The following is a 14,665-nucleotide window of genomic DNA, read 5'->3' as shown; positions in this document are numbered from 1 at the left end:
TTAAAGGGCTTAGGAAGGCCATCTGCCCTATTTCCTTTTCCTCGATTTGGATGTGGTCTGGGGGGATGTCGGGTGACCATCTGAAGGTCGTTTCAATATTAATTATATATCAAATATACATATATAGACATAAAAGTACTTACATATTCATACTTACTAGACACATCATTAGTAAGTTACCATCGGGGTAACACAGGATCATACACATACAACTATACTAAGAGAACATATACAACTATACTATGAGAACACATACAACTATACTACGAGAACACATACAACTATACTACGAGAACACATACAACTATACTACGAGAACACATACAACTATAATACGAGAACACATACAACTATACTATGAGAACATATACAACTATACTAGGAGGAGAACATATACAACTATACTAGAACGAGAAACATTACATTACATATACAAGAATACTTAAATTACTGTGATTTAAATCGGAGCATGACTTAACTGTCATGACTCGAGTTGTGGCCAGAGTCTCTTGGAGGGGGAGCATGAGTTTGCGTGTAGATCTATGCTGGATTGAAAATCCTACACCTTGCTGCTAGCTACAGCCGGACCTGCAGGTCTGCGGGTGCCAAACGTCATTTCTTTATTACGACCATTCATTATGTCATTGTTACTAGTCGATAGTATGGTGCAATTTATCACATAATGCCTTAATATAAATCCGGTTTAAGGTAGTTAGTACAACAGTAGTTCCTATAATACAAAACTACAGTACTACAATGATTTACCCATTACATATTTTAGTGATAACCTCACTTAAACATTAATGTACAAACTATATTTTGTTAAATGATAGTTACACTTGGGATATTACTCACTTTCACAACAAACGAGCGTACAAAACAGTTAAGCCTTGGTAGAAGGCTACTTTAATAGAAAATATAGGTTTTTCTGAGAGATTCGAACTTTTACAAACACTTACATACATTTTACAACTTATACTTACGACAGGTTCAAATGTTTTAATAACAAACATCGACACTAAAATACTTATGAACTCACCAGCTTAATGTTGATAACTCTTTCAAAATAACTTGTATTCTCAGGTCATCAGTAGACAGGTACCGATGCCAGCTTTTGAGAAGATGGAGCGCATTCAAGACTCATCATATGATTATTTTGATTTACCTTATATTTTTGGTGTCTAAAACTGTACAGAACACACTTGTATTAAAATTATATATTTAATGCAATGGATGATGTTGTTTGCTTATTTACATTTACTGTGTTGTGATACTTTACATGACGTCCTCCGCCCCAGAACGTTTCCGCCGTTCTTGGTTTTGGGGTGTGACAGATTGGTATCAGAGCGTTGTTTATAGTGAATCAAGTATATCAACCCATAAAAGATATACTAAACTATAAACCCAAAAAGGATTAAAACACTCTGACCAAGAGTCTATACTTTAAATATTAAAATATTTAATTAAGTATACTAGTCTGCATTCATACTAAAATCAGTGTCACAATGACAAGAACAAATGTATTACGATTGTTAAATATCACAAGTGAGCTCGGGGATGTATGGTCAGTCCTGGGAATGGCATAGCCTGATCAACTATGCTGGTCCTAGGAGTGATTAGCATATGCCCTAGAATGGTTGTGATATGTTAACAAGTCTAAAAACTTACCAACAATACCACAAAAAGATCAGTAGAACTTAAAACTTAAAATACAATAGGTGTATTTTGTACTACTAGTTACACGTATACTATATTCTTATACCTCTCTTCTCGCGTAGATTTAAATGGTTGGATTCCATCACGGCGACCCGTACTTTCCAAATGAAGGCAATGTCGGGTGGATCGATGAAGACCCCAAGATGAGCATCCAATCCCTTTGGATGATCACCTCGCAGAAGGCTTTTCTGATGGATCTGACTCCGAGCCTGAAGTCAACAACCTACCGCTTGTAGGTCAAGCCCCGAACAACAACCCTCGACCAGCTTTTCCAGGTCCTACTCCCATGTGGGCAAACAACTTGAATCGCTGGAGTGATGAATAGGGTCAACCCTTACCATACCTTGGGGACCGAAGCTTCTACAACGTCAGTGATGGTGGCTCTGCTGACCGAGCTCTACCTGTCATTATCCGCAGAATAGCTCGTAATGTCGAGCAAGGTCGAGCAACCATCGACCGGGTCATGGAGATTGATGCCAACTCAGGTGTCAACATAGTCCGCATCCGCCGTCTTGAAGAAGACATGGAATGGACCCGGAGAACCAATGAAACCCTGCAGCAGCAGCTGGCTGCCTCACGAGCTGAAATCTTGGAACTTCGAGCTCGTCAGAGGGCTCAGGATCGACATCTTCAAGAGGTGTTTCGTCAAGTGTCCGACCTCAGGGCTCGCCCGGGGAATTCCCATCGCCATTAGATGATGTCTAGTACATCTATGTCTTTTGGTTAAGGAATAGACTTTAACATATGTGCTCTAAGTAGCACTTGTCTGTAAAATATTCCTAACTTTCAGTACTCTAATTAGGAATCTAAGAACTGTCAAACTATCTGTATGGTATGATGTAAGACCTACTGTTAGGTCGATTTTCCTTGAACTTATTACGTTAGTAATACCAGTATTATTGAAATCTATCTAATCTGTGGGAAAAATCTGTACACTTGTGCTTTCCTACTAATATTCTTTGTGTGATTTCAAATACTCATTCAATTGTTGGGCTATGGTTAGTTAGTCCATGTGTCACTCTCACGTTGCTTACAAATTGATTCTTACCATATTTCTTATCTTTATAAACTTATAGCTGAAAGATGCCTCCTCGCAAATACACCAGGAATAACCCTGCGCCTCCACCACCTCCTCCGCCTCCGGTCATTGATACTGCAGCCCTGAATGCTGCCGTAGCCGCAGCAGTGGCGACTGCCATGGCTCAGTATCATTCAACTGATGCCAGCAGAGGTGGAACCCCTGTGGAATCAACCTCGGTTGAAACCCCTGTGCGCTCGAGAGAGTGCTCATACAAGGATTTCACAAACTGCAAACCGAAGCCTTTCTATGGCACCGGTGGGGTCATTGCCCTCTCGTAATGGCTCGAGAAGACTGAATCAGTCTTCGAAATCTGTTCATGCCCTGCGGTGAGTAAATTCAAATATGCCGCATGCACCTTTGAAGGAAAGGCCCTGACATAGTGGAACGGCCATGTTAAGGCACTCACTCTCGTCGTTGCCAACGACATAGGCTGGGAAACGATGAAAGACCCCATGATGGAGGAATACTGCCCAAGGGGCGAAGTCCAGAAACTGGAACAGGAACTCTGGAACCTGACCATGAAGGGCACCAATGTGATCGCTTACACTGCCCGATTTAGCGAACTGGTGGCCCTCTGCCCCAATATGGTTCCCACTGAAGGGAAAAAGATCGAACGGTACATATGGGGGCTAGTGCCTCCGTATCAGGGGAATGTCTTAGCATCGAACCCCGCTACCTTTGACAGTGCCAAGCGATTGGCACAAAGACTCATTGACCATGGAGTCAAAACCCCTGCAACCACAACCACCCTAGCCATCTCGGAACCCTCCAAACCCGCTGACACTAAGCGGAAATTCTGGGATGAAAAGAAGAAGCAGCGAGCTGCCAATAGGCAGCAAATCGTGGCAGTACATGCCGCGGTAACCCCTACTGCTATTACTGCTCCGATAAAGAAGTATGCTGGAAATTTGACGAAGTGCAACAAATGCAACTTCCACCACAACGGCCCCTGCCGTGAAATGCAGTGCTCTAACTGCAACAGGAAAGGACACGCCGTCCGTTTCTGTAAATTCCCGACACAGCCTATCAACCAAGTCCCTGGCTCTGGCGCGAGCCCAACTTGCTATGGATGTGGCGAAGCAGGCCACTTTAAGAGGGACTGCCCCAAAGCGAGGAATGCTGGAGGAGCAGGGAGGGTACTAGATATAGGCCACGGGGAAGCAGTTACTGACCCAACCGTGGTGACTGGTACGTTCCTCCTCGATAACTCCTATGCATGCATTCTATTCGATAGTGGAGCGGAGCGAAGCTTCGTAAACCATAAATTTGCTCGCATGCTTAATCAACCACCGCACGCACTCAAAGAACTATTCACAGTAGAAATGGCTATTGGAAAAACTGAAAGTACGAGTAGCATATACTTAGGTTGTATCCTAACTCTAGATAACCATTCATTCCCAATCGACCTCATGGTAGTCTCAATAAAAAGTTTCGACGTTATCATTGGCATGGACTAGTTAAGCCTTCATCGCACCGACATCATGTGCTTCGAGAAAGTAGTCCGTCTAAACCTTCCGTCTAACGAAACTCTTATAGTCTACGGCGAGAAACCCGGCGCAAGTCTTCTTATTATATCAAGTATTCAAGCACAAAAGTATTTGTGTAAGGAATATAGTGCATTTCTTGCTCACGTCGTCGACACGAGCCTCGAAACGAAAGAACTAAAGAACATCCCAGTAGTGAGCGACTTCCCCGACATTTTCCCAGAAGAACTACCCGGGTTACCTCCGCAACGACAGGTCGAGTTCAAAATCGACTTAGTCCCAGGAGCTACCCCAGTAGCCCAGTCGTCCTACCGCTTAGCACCAGTTGAGATGCAGGAACTCTCTGGTCAACTTAACGAACTGCTCAGCAAGGGCTTTATAAGACCGAGTTTCTCACCTTGGGGAGAACCGGTCTTGTTCGTTAAGAAGAAAGACGGGTCATTCCGTATGTGTATTGACTACAGAGAACTCAACAAACTGACGGTCAAGAATCGTTACCCTCTGCCTTGCATAGATGATCTATTCGACCAACTGCAAGGGGCAAACTATTTCTCTAAAATTGATCTGAGATCCGGATATCACCAGTTACGAGTGTTAAAGGAGGATGTGCCGAAGACAACCTTCCGAACTCATTACGGACATTACGAGTTCGTGGTGATGCCATTCGGATTGACCAATGCGCCCGCAGTCTTCATGGATCTGATGAATAGAGTATGCCGACCTTACTTGGATCAGTTAGTCATCGTTTTCATTGATGACATCCTGATCTATTCCCGAAGTAAGAAAGAGCACGGCGATCACCTGCGACAAGTTCTAGAGACATTACGAAAAGAGAAGCTTTATGCGAAGTTCTCGAAATGTGAATTTTGGATCCGAAGAGTCGAATTCTTAGGACACGTGGTAAGCGAAGAGGGAATCCACGTGGACCCATCCAAAATAAAAGCCATTGAGAACTGGTCAGCGCCAAAGACGCCTACTGAAATTCGCCAATTTCTAGGTCTCACTGGCTACTACCGCAGGTTCATTCAGAACTTCTCTCGAATAGCGAAACCTCTTACGACCCTGACCCAGAAAGTCGTGGCCTTTGACTGGGAAGACAAACAAGAGAGAGCGTTCCAAACGCTCAAACGAGCCTTATGCACCGCACCAATACTATCCCTTCCTGAAGGAATAGAAGACTTTGTAGTCTATTGCGATGCATCAAATCAAGGACTCGGGTGTGTTCTGATGCAACGAGGTAAGGTCATCGCCTACGCCTCGAGACAGTTGAAGACACACGAGGTTAACTACACGACCCACGATCTTGAACTAGGAGCAGTAGTGTTTGCTCTGAAGAGCTGGAGACATTACTTGTATGGAACGAAGAGCACTATCTTTACCGACCACAAAAGTTTACAACAATTTTCGATCAAAAGGAGCTCAACATGAGACAACGATGGTGGATCGAGCTACTCAGTGACTACGAATGCGATATTCGTTATCATCCGGGTAAAGCCAACGTAGTAGCAGACGCCCTATGTCGGAAGGAATATTCCGGTCGCAAAGTCAAGTCATTATCAATAACCATCCATTCACACTTGTCTAAGCAAATTCAGGCGGCTCAAATTGAAGCCATGAAACCTGAAAATGTGACGAGTGAATCCCTTAGAGGAATGGACAAGAATTTAGAAGCCAAGGGTGACGGAACCTTATATTTCATGAACCGGATCTGGACACTGAATCATGGTGGTTTCCGAGACTTGGTCATGAGCGAGGCGCACAACACTCGATATTTCGTCCACCCGGTTCAGATAAGATGTATCTGGATCTTAAAAAGCTATACTGGTGGCCTAATATGAAAGCAGAGATTGCTACCTTCGTAAGTAAATGCCTTACTTGCGCAAAGGTTAAGGTCGAGTACCAGAAGCCCTCTGGTTTATTGCGACAACCAGAGATCCCGAAATGGAAGTGGGAGCGGATCACTATGGATTTCATAACCAAGTTGCCCAAGACAACGGGTGGACTTCACACCATATGGGTCATCGTCGATAGATTGACCAAGTCTGCACACTTCCTGCCTATCAAAGAAACTGACAAGATGGAGAAACTTACGAGAACATACATTAGGGAAATCGTATGGCTACATGGTGTACCTACGTCCATCATCTCCGATAGAGATAGTAGGTTCACCTCAAGATTTTGGCAATCACTACAACATTCCCTAGGAACAAGGCTGGACATGAGCACAACCTACCATCCTCAAACCGACGGACAGAGTGAGAGGACCATCCAAACAGTGGAAGATATGTTGCGAGCCTGCGTCATTGACTTTGGGAAGGCATGGGATACTCATTTACCCCTTGTCGAGTTTTCCTATAATAACAGTTATCACACGAGCATCAAGGCTGCTCCATTTGAAGCTCTCTACGGCCGAAAGTGCAGATCCTCTCTGTGCTGGGCTGAGGTGGGTGATACCCAATTAGCCAGAGGGCAAGCTTCCGACAGTACTCTCACCGGTCCGGAGATCATTCAGGGAACGACAGAGAAAATCGTTCAGATCCGTGAATGATTGAAAGCCTCTAGAGACCGACAGAAGAGCTACGCCGATAAAAGAAGAAAACCTTTGGAATTTCAGGTGGGAGACCGAGTCCTTCTCAAAGTCTCACCCTGGAAGGGCTTGATACGCTTCGGCAAGCGTGGGAAGCTAAATCCGAGGTACATAGGGCCATTCGAGATTCTTGCAAGAGTCGGCCCCGTATCATACAAACTCGACCTACCCGACACACTTCGTAACGTACGTTCTACATTCCACGTATCTAACTTGAAAAAGTGTCTGTCCAACGAGACTCTTGTAATCCCACTCGACGAGATCGAGATCAACGAGAGCCTCAACTTCGTGGAAGAACCTGTAGAGATCATGAACCGTGAGGTCAAGCAGACAAAGCAAATCCATATCCCTATCGTGAAGGTTCGCTGGAATGCCAAGCGAGGACCGGAATTCACTTGGGAACGTGAGGATCAGATGAAACTGAAATACCCTCATCTTTTCGCTTAATTATTTGTAACTCCTTATTTGCTTAAATTCTAATTTCGGGACGAAATTCCTTCTAACGGGGGGATGATGTGACAACCTGAAATTTCCATTTGTACGAACAATATCTATTTAATAGAAGCCAGTCCAGTTCCAGTGATTTTCAGACTTTTCTGAAAGAGTTTGTGTACATTAGGGTTTATGTTTAAGGAGATATCAGGAGAGTGGATACTCCTGGGTTTGTGAAATTTGAACATTCCAAGTTTCATAATGTTATAGTCCAACTTCTAGAATAAAAATATTTTCTGCCAAAATATTTCAGAACTATAAATAGTTTTCTGAATTTAATTAATTCATTATTCACAATTCCAACTAGAGAAAAGCCATTTTCTCTCTGACGGATCTTCGGGTTTTCATCCCAGATTGTGAGTCTACTTTCCTAGATGTGTTTTATTACTTGTTTTATGCTTTATAACATAGATTACATGTCTAAAATGCAAGATCCGGGAGTTTACCGCCCAAGAACGTTCTTGGGGAGTAAACTCCAAAATGGAGCTTTAAGGCTACCTAGTCCCGTTTCCTTGTTAGACAACTAGTTAATGACTTAATCTATAAACATTAGAGGCTAGAAAACATCCAAGATCATAAGGCTTTTGGAGTTTACGCCGAAGAGTTCTTGGACCGTAAACACCATTTCCAAGGGCCAAAGTGAGCCTAAATCTCAACCTAAGGGTTAAGGCATTTACCCTCTAATGCTTGTAGCTAATTTGGACACCAAAACACCTCCAAATCGTAAGGTTTTAGGAGTTTACGGCCAAGGATATCTCTTGGGCCGTAAACCCCTTTTTAAGGGCTATAGGTGCCCTAAATCACCCCTAAGGCTTTGAGACAATTACCCTTGAATACATAGGACTTGAATGGGGAGTAAATGACATCAAAACCATCCCTTAAACAGAGTTTACGGCCAAGGAACATCACTTGGGCCGTAAACTCCAAGAAAAGGCACAAATGTGTGCCTAATGTCCCCTTTAGCCTTAGATAAAAACATAGAAGCTATCCTACATGTGCAAGCGACTTAAAAGAATTAAAAACCAACACCCCATAGGATTTTACGGCCGTAAACTCTAGGGGATATGGTCTTTAGGCCGTAAACTCCTCTATGGAGCATTCTAGGGCCTTAAACTAATTCAAGGATTATTCCAACAAAGCTAGGCTTATTCTAGGATCAATATAGCACCTTAAAACACCCAAAACCACCAAGTGAGGAGTTCACGGCTGTAAACTCATGGGTTCACGGCCGTAAACTCCAAAAGGTGGGGTTGTTGGGTGGTGAACTCTTATACAAGGTCTATGGTACATTAAAACCCTTTTGCCTTGTCCCGTATCGACTTAGATGCAACCTTTACGGCCTATAACATTTATACAAAGTGTTTTTATGTTCCTAAGTGTCCCAACTTATTTTATTAAGTTATTATTTGGCTAATTAGTTATATATATGCTTATTATATGATAACTAGGCTCGTGCGTGTAAACAAGTCTCCGTTTGCCACCTAGCACGGTATCCGACACTGCAATTCAAACAGCTCACCACAAGTGAGTTCATACCCCTTTAATCAACCTTTGAAATGATTTTAAATGTTTTAAATACTTTATGGGGGGGAATACAAGTCAAACACTTATAGTTATTGCTTCAATCACATGTGATTGCATTTAATCACATGTGATTAATAACTAGGAAACCAATGATTTTATCACTATTCAAACTGTTTATCAAACTGCTTTACTTTGAAATGTTTTACAAACTCTTTTACTTTTCAAACTCATTTACAACTATGATTCAAACAAATTTTCCTTATACTTAAACTGTTTTATCAAACTTATGCCTTCAAATTGTTTTATAGGTTGACATCAAGTCGATCTTTCCTTGAAATAATATTTATGGTTCAAATGTCTTATAAAATCTTATATATGCTTTTACTTCTTATAAATTGCATGCCCATATATGTATAGATGTATAAATAATGTTTAAAGGGCTTAGGAAGGCCATCCGCCCTATTTCCTTTTCCTCGATTTGGATGTGGTCTGGTGGGATTTCGGGTGACCATCCGAAGGTCGTTTCAATATTAATTATATATCAAATATACATATATAGACATAAAAGTACTTCCATATTCATACGTACTAGACACATCATTAGTAAGTTACCATCGGGGTAACACAGGATCATACACATACAGCTATACTAAGAGAACATATACAACTATACTATGAGAACACATACAACTATACTACGAGAACACATACAACTATACTACGAGAACACATACAACTATACTACGAGAACACATACAACTATAATACGAGAACACATACAACTATACTAGGAGGAGAACATATACAACTATACTAGAACGAGAAACATTACATTACATATACAAGAATACTTAAATTACTATGATTTAAATCGACGCATGACTTAACTGTCATGACTCGAGTTGTGGCCAGAGTCTCTTGGAGGGGGAGCGTGAGTTTGCGTATAGATCTATGCTGGATTGACAATCCTACACCTTGCTGCTAGCTACAGCCCGACCTGCAGGTCTGCGGGTGCCAAACATCATTTCTTTATTACGACCATTCATTATGTCGTTGTTAGTAGTCGATAGTATGGTGCAATTTATCACATAATGCCTTAATATAAATCCGGTTTAAGGTAGTTAGTACAGCAGTAGTTCCTATAATACAAAACTACAGTACTACAATGATTTACCCATTACATATTTTAGTGATAACCTCACTTAAACATTAATGTACAAACTATATTTTGTTAAATGATAGTTACACTTGAGATATTACACACTTTCACAACAAACGAGCGTACAAAATAGTTAAGCCTTGGTAGAAGGCTACTTTAATAGAAAATATAGGTTTTTCTGAGAGATTCAAACTTTTACAAACACTTACATACATTTTACAACTTATACTTACGACAGGTTCAAACGTTTTGATAACAAACATCGACACTAAAATACTTATGAACTCACCAGTTTAATGCTGATAAACTCTTTTAAAATAACTTGTATTCTCAGGTCACCAGTAGACAGGTACCGATGCCAGCTTTTGAGAAGATGGAGCGCATTCAAGACTCATCATATGATTATTTTGATTTAACTTATATTTTTGGTGTCAAAAACTGTACAGAACACACTTGTATTAAAATTATATATTTAATGCAATGGATGATGTTGTTTGCTTATTTACATTTACTGTGTTGTGATACTTTACAAGTCGTCCTCCGCCCTAGAACGTTTCCGCCATTCTTGGTTTTGGGGTGTAACAAAAAGGGCTTGAGTGAGCTTGAACTTTTCAAGCCTTTGAGCTTGTGGGTTAGAGAGAACAATAGGAGGAGGTGGAGGAAGTGAAGCATGATCTCTTGTTCCCTAATCATGTCGTGCAACATCATCTTCATTTGGAAGACTTGTTCTAAGGGATTTGGGAAGACCATGATTGTCATAACTAGACATCTACAAAATGGGAGAAAATTCAAGTTAAGTTGATTAAAATTCTTGATGTAACACCCAAATGAAACATCAAGCTAGGATCCAACACAATACTATACAACCTAGAAGAGGGATGTCATAATCTAGTCGCAGAATATTTGAAGGTAGGTAAATGACGATTTACTAATTTCCATCGTCAAAAACAAAACGGAAGTTTAAGTTTTACATGAATTGACTCTCCTAGATCATTTGAGATTCATTGAACTTTTCGATGGCATGTTTAATCTCGATTATGCCCTACCATTTGTGACTGGGATGCCGAGGATCACAAACAAGGTGTGAATAACCATTCGAATCATGTGGTGCACCCAATGCTACTATCACCTAATCAATGTGCCGGTTAGCCACACATGCTCCATTGATCTATGATAAGCATCGAGCCACCCTTCACCACCAATTTCATTCCCAAATTAGTGTGCTGGTTAACCACACACTGTCCGCTAACGTTTGACAAGGGTACGAAGTGTAATTCCATAGGTTAGCATACAATTTCACATTTTGCCTAAAGTAACTATGATTTGGGAATTTGTATAAGCATTTAGTTACTTTGTACTTCATTATACTTATAATGGAAGGTTTCTGTCCTATCCTACCTGTTCGGCTAACGACCCTCCACTAGTCAAGAGTGTGGTGGATAAGAGTGGATACCCATTCAATCGCCATTTTATAGACAATTTCCTTAAACACCCCTTATAGACCAGCTTCGTGAATGAGGACTACTAACGGTAAGACTGACTTTTACTCATATATATACAATATTAGAGTTTTAATGTGATATATATAGTATAGAGTGTATTTTACACTTTTAAAATACTAGGTGGTTCAATTTAGTAATTATACTTTTAATTTAATTAAATGTAAACCGAAACTTTATGGGTTTTGTTAAATCTCTTTTAATTATATACTTTAATTAGTTAATAAAACCATAAGGGTGTGATTTGAAGTTTTCAAATTACTAGGGTTTTAAGAATTTAACATTTCAAAATTAAACTTTTAATCAACTTTTAAATTCCAAAACTTGGGGGCAAGTTTGTAAACATTTCAAAACATTAGGGTTTAACTTATTTAAATTTCAAAAACAAAACTTTGAAATTCAAATTTAAACTATAAAACCTAAAGGGAGTAATTTGAAACTTTTCCAAACTTTATCAAGAATATTCTAGATCACAAAATTCAAATAAGGCAATTAACAATTAATTGGTAGTTATATAATTTGACCTAGTCCAAATTCTTGCAAGATAATTCACCAAATAATTCAAATAATTAAATTTAATCATATAAGGAAGTAATTATTCAATTAATATGAAGATATCTTTAAATATGGCAAAGATAATCACCCAATATCATAAAAATCTGATTTATATCAATAAAATATGTTTTGGTAACTATCCCACAGCCAAAGAAGCACAAAATCCTGAAATTAGCTCTTTCTGACCAGCTAACTCATCGACTCAGGCACGGACTCGTCGAGTTCACATCGACTCGGCGAGTTCAGCCATGGACTCGGCGATTCCAGCCCCCAAAAACCCTAAATTTCGATTTTAAAGCAAGAATAAATTATAATTGCATCAAATACATCAAACAAATAGCCCTAAGCTCTGATACCACTGATGGGTTTTAAGTAAAACATCAATCCTATGGTGTACATGCAAACCCTAATAGCTTTTGGATCTAGTTTGTCTAATGAACATGCAATTGAATATCCAAAGCTATAAACCCTAGATCTAACATATAATAAACTGAATTAGGGTTTAGTAATTAGCTTTGATTGTTATATTGCAATAACAATCAATTCCTTGCTTTGATTGGCTTCAAAAGCTTAGTGCCTCAATTGTTGCACCTCTAATGGAGTCACAAACACCACTAAGCAACTTGGATGAATAGGAGAAGAGTGGAGGCTACCCAAAACGTCTAGAAACCCTAGAGGAAGTCTTGTCCACGTTTTTGGGGCTTAAGGGTCCTTTATATACATGTAGGCTATTAGGTTTTCAACTAGGAAACCCTAATTTGAATGCCTAGGCCCTAAGTAGCCCATGGATCCCTTTCTTTAGAGTCATGGACAAAATCTTATGGGCTTCCCCATAAATTTTGTCCACTCCACTATATGGAGTCCATTAGCCCACTCTTGCAATTATCTTATAATTACAATTCCAGTCCCTTAAGTTTAATTAATCTCTTTTAGCCACAAAATTAATTCTTGACTAATTATGATTTCTCCTTTAATATATTATTCTTATAATATCATAATTAAACCTTTCTCTCCTTAATTCATCCTACATATTGCTATGGTGAAGGCAACCCAAAAGGACCATGCTCATAATCGGGTCAAGTACATACCAAAATAGTTATGGACATAGACACTAATCCAAAAGATCCTATGAATCATGTTTTGGAGAATTTAAAAATGAAAAAAAAATGTTTGAAAAATTGAGCTCTTACAGATATTGGTGATGAAAGTTTAATTTAAAAATTAATTTTGCTTGAGGGCAAGCAAAAGATAAGATTGGGGCATTTTAATACTGCCATATTTATACCCATTTTAAGGGACATTTTAATACAGTTTAAGTGATATTTTGGTTGTTTGCAAATATATGTGATAATTATTTACATTTTGCAGCCAAATGGAACACTCTTGAAGATTAAGGACTAAAAATGAAAAGCATTGGAACTTTGGAGGATTGAATCTTAAAAGAAGAAGAATCTAGCTGTAAAAACCAAGCTCACGGCATGACACACAAATATCACAACATAAGGATCATGCTTCTAGAAGATAACTACACGGAAGTCAGAATCCTTGCTCGATACAGATAAACACCCAACTCACGACGTGAGACCCCTATCTCACGACATGAGCCACGTATTTTGGAAAATTACAAATACTCTTTTGCACTTACAAATTAGAGCGCTTTTGGGAGGAGAGTTACTCTAAGCTATTCAGATTGGAGGGCAGAAACCTGCGAAAATCATACTTTTAGAGGAGGAATCGTTGGAAGAAGTAGAAATTGAAGATCAAATCATCACATTCAGTTTGATTTACTTGAATCATGTGAACTATTACATAATATTTGTGTTTAATTCCAGTTATGAGTAGCTAAACTCGTTTATATTCGTTTAGCTAGATGAAACTTTAGAACTATGGTTTAGTCTACTATTTATTGGATTTTATTAAGCTGGATCTATGCTTGTGTTTTGGTTTTTATTTCCTAGCATGTTAATGTTTGTGACTTTGTTGCTTGAATTCAAGTATTATGTAGCTTAGCGACCATTAAATTACATGAACTTGTTACTTAGTAGTTTAGTGATAACTAAATTGCTATAGCTCGGAGTGACCACATCTAGATAAATGATAAAAGTAACAAACTTAATTGTGTTGGAGAATATCATTGTGACTATAATTTTGTTTGTTGAATCTTACATAGCTCAAATACAATTAATAGCTATTTCCATGTTTGCTTGTGTATGATCATAATTAGCAGTACATGAATTGTTGAAAATATTAGTATATTGGACCAAAATTGATAATTACATAATAATTGATAACCAACATAATTATTCCATAAATAGTAAATAACCAAAGGAAGAAGGTGGATTCAAAACTAAACAAAATTGTTTTTAATAGATTGAGTAAAACCATTTAGTTAAGTGCTAAGTTTTTCTGAACTTGAAAAATCAGAAAAAAACCATTTTTAATTATTGATTGTTTAGATTAATCTTCTAGTAGTTATTTTAGCTTACAAAATATGTTCCCTGAGTTCGATAACCGATTGTTTGTGCTATATTATTAGCGAGAAGGTCCAGTTCCTTAGGCATAATAGTT

Source organism: Lactuca sativa, chromosome 1 (assembly GCF_002870075.4).
Source record: "Lactuca sativa cultivar Salinas chromosome 1, Lsat_Salinas_v11, whole genome shotgun sequence".
In the NCBI taxonomy this organism is placed as follows: Eukaryota; Viridiplantae; Streptophyta; class Magnoliopsida; order Asterales; family Asteraceae; genus Lactuca; species Lactuca sativa.
The sequence above is the reverse complement of the archived record's forward strand: the minus strand, read 5'-3'. Positions refer to the sequence as shown.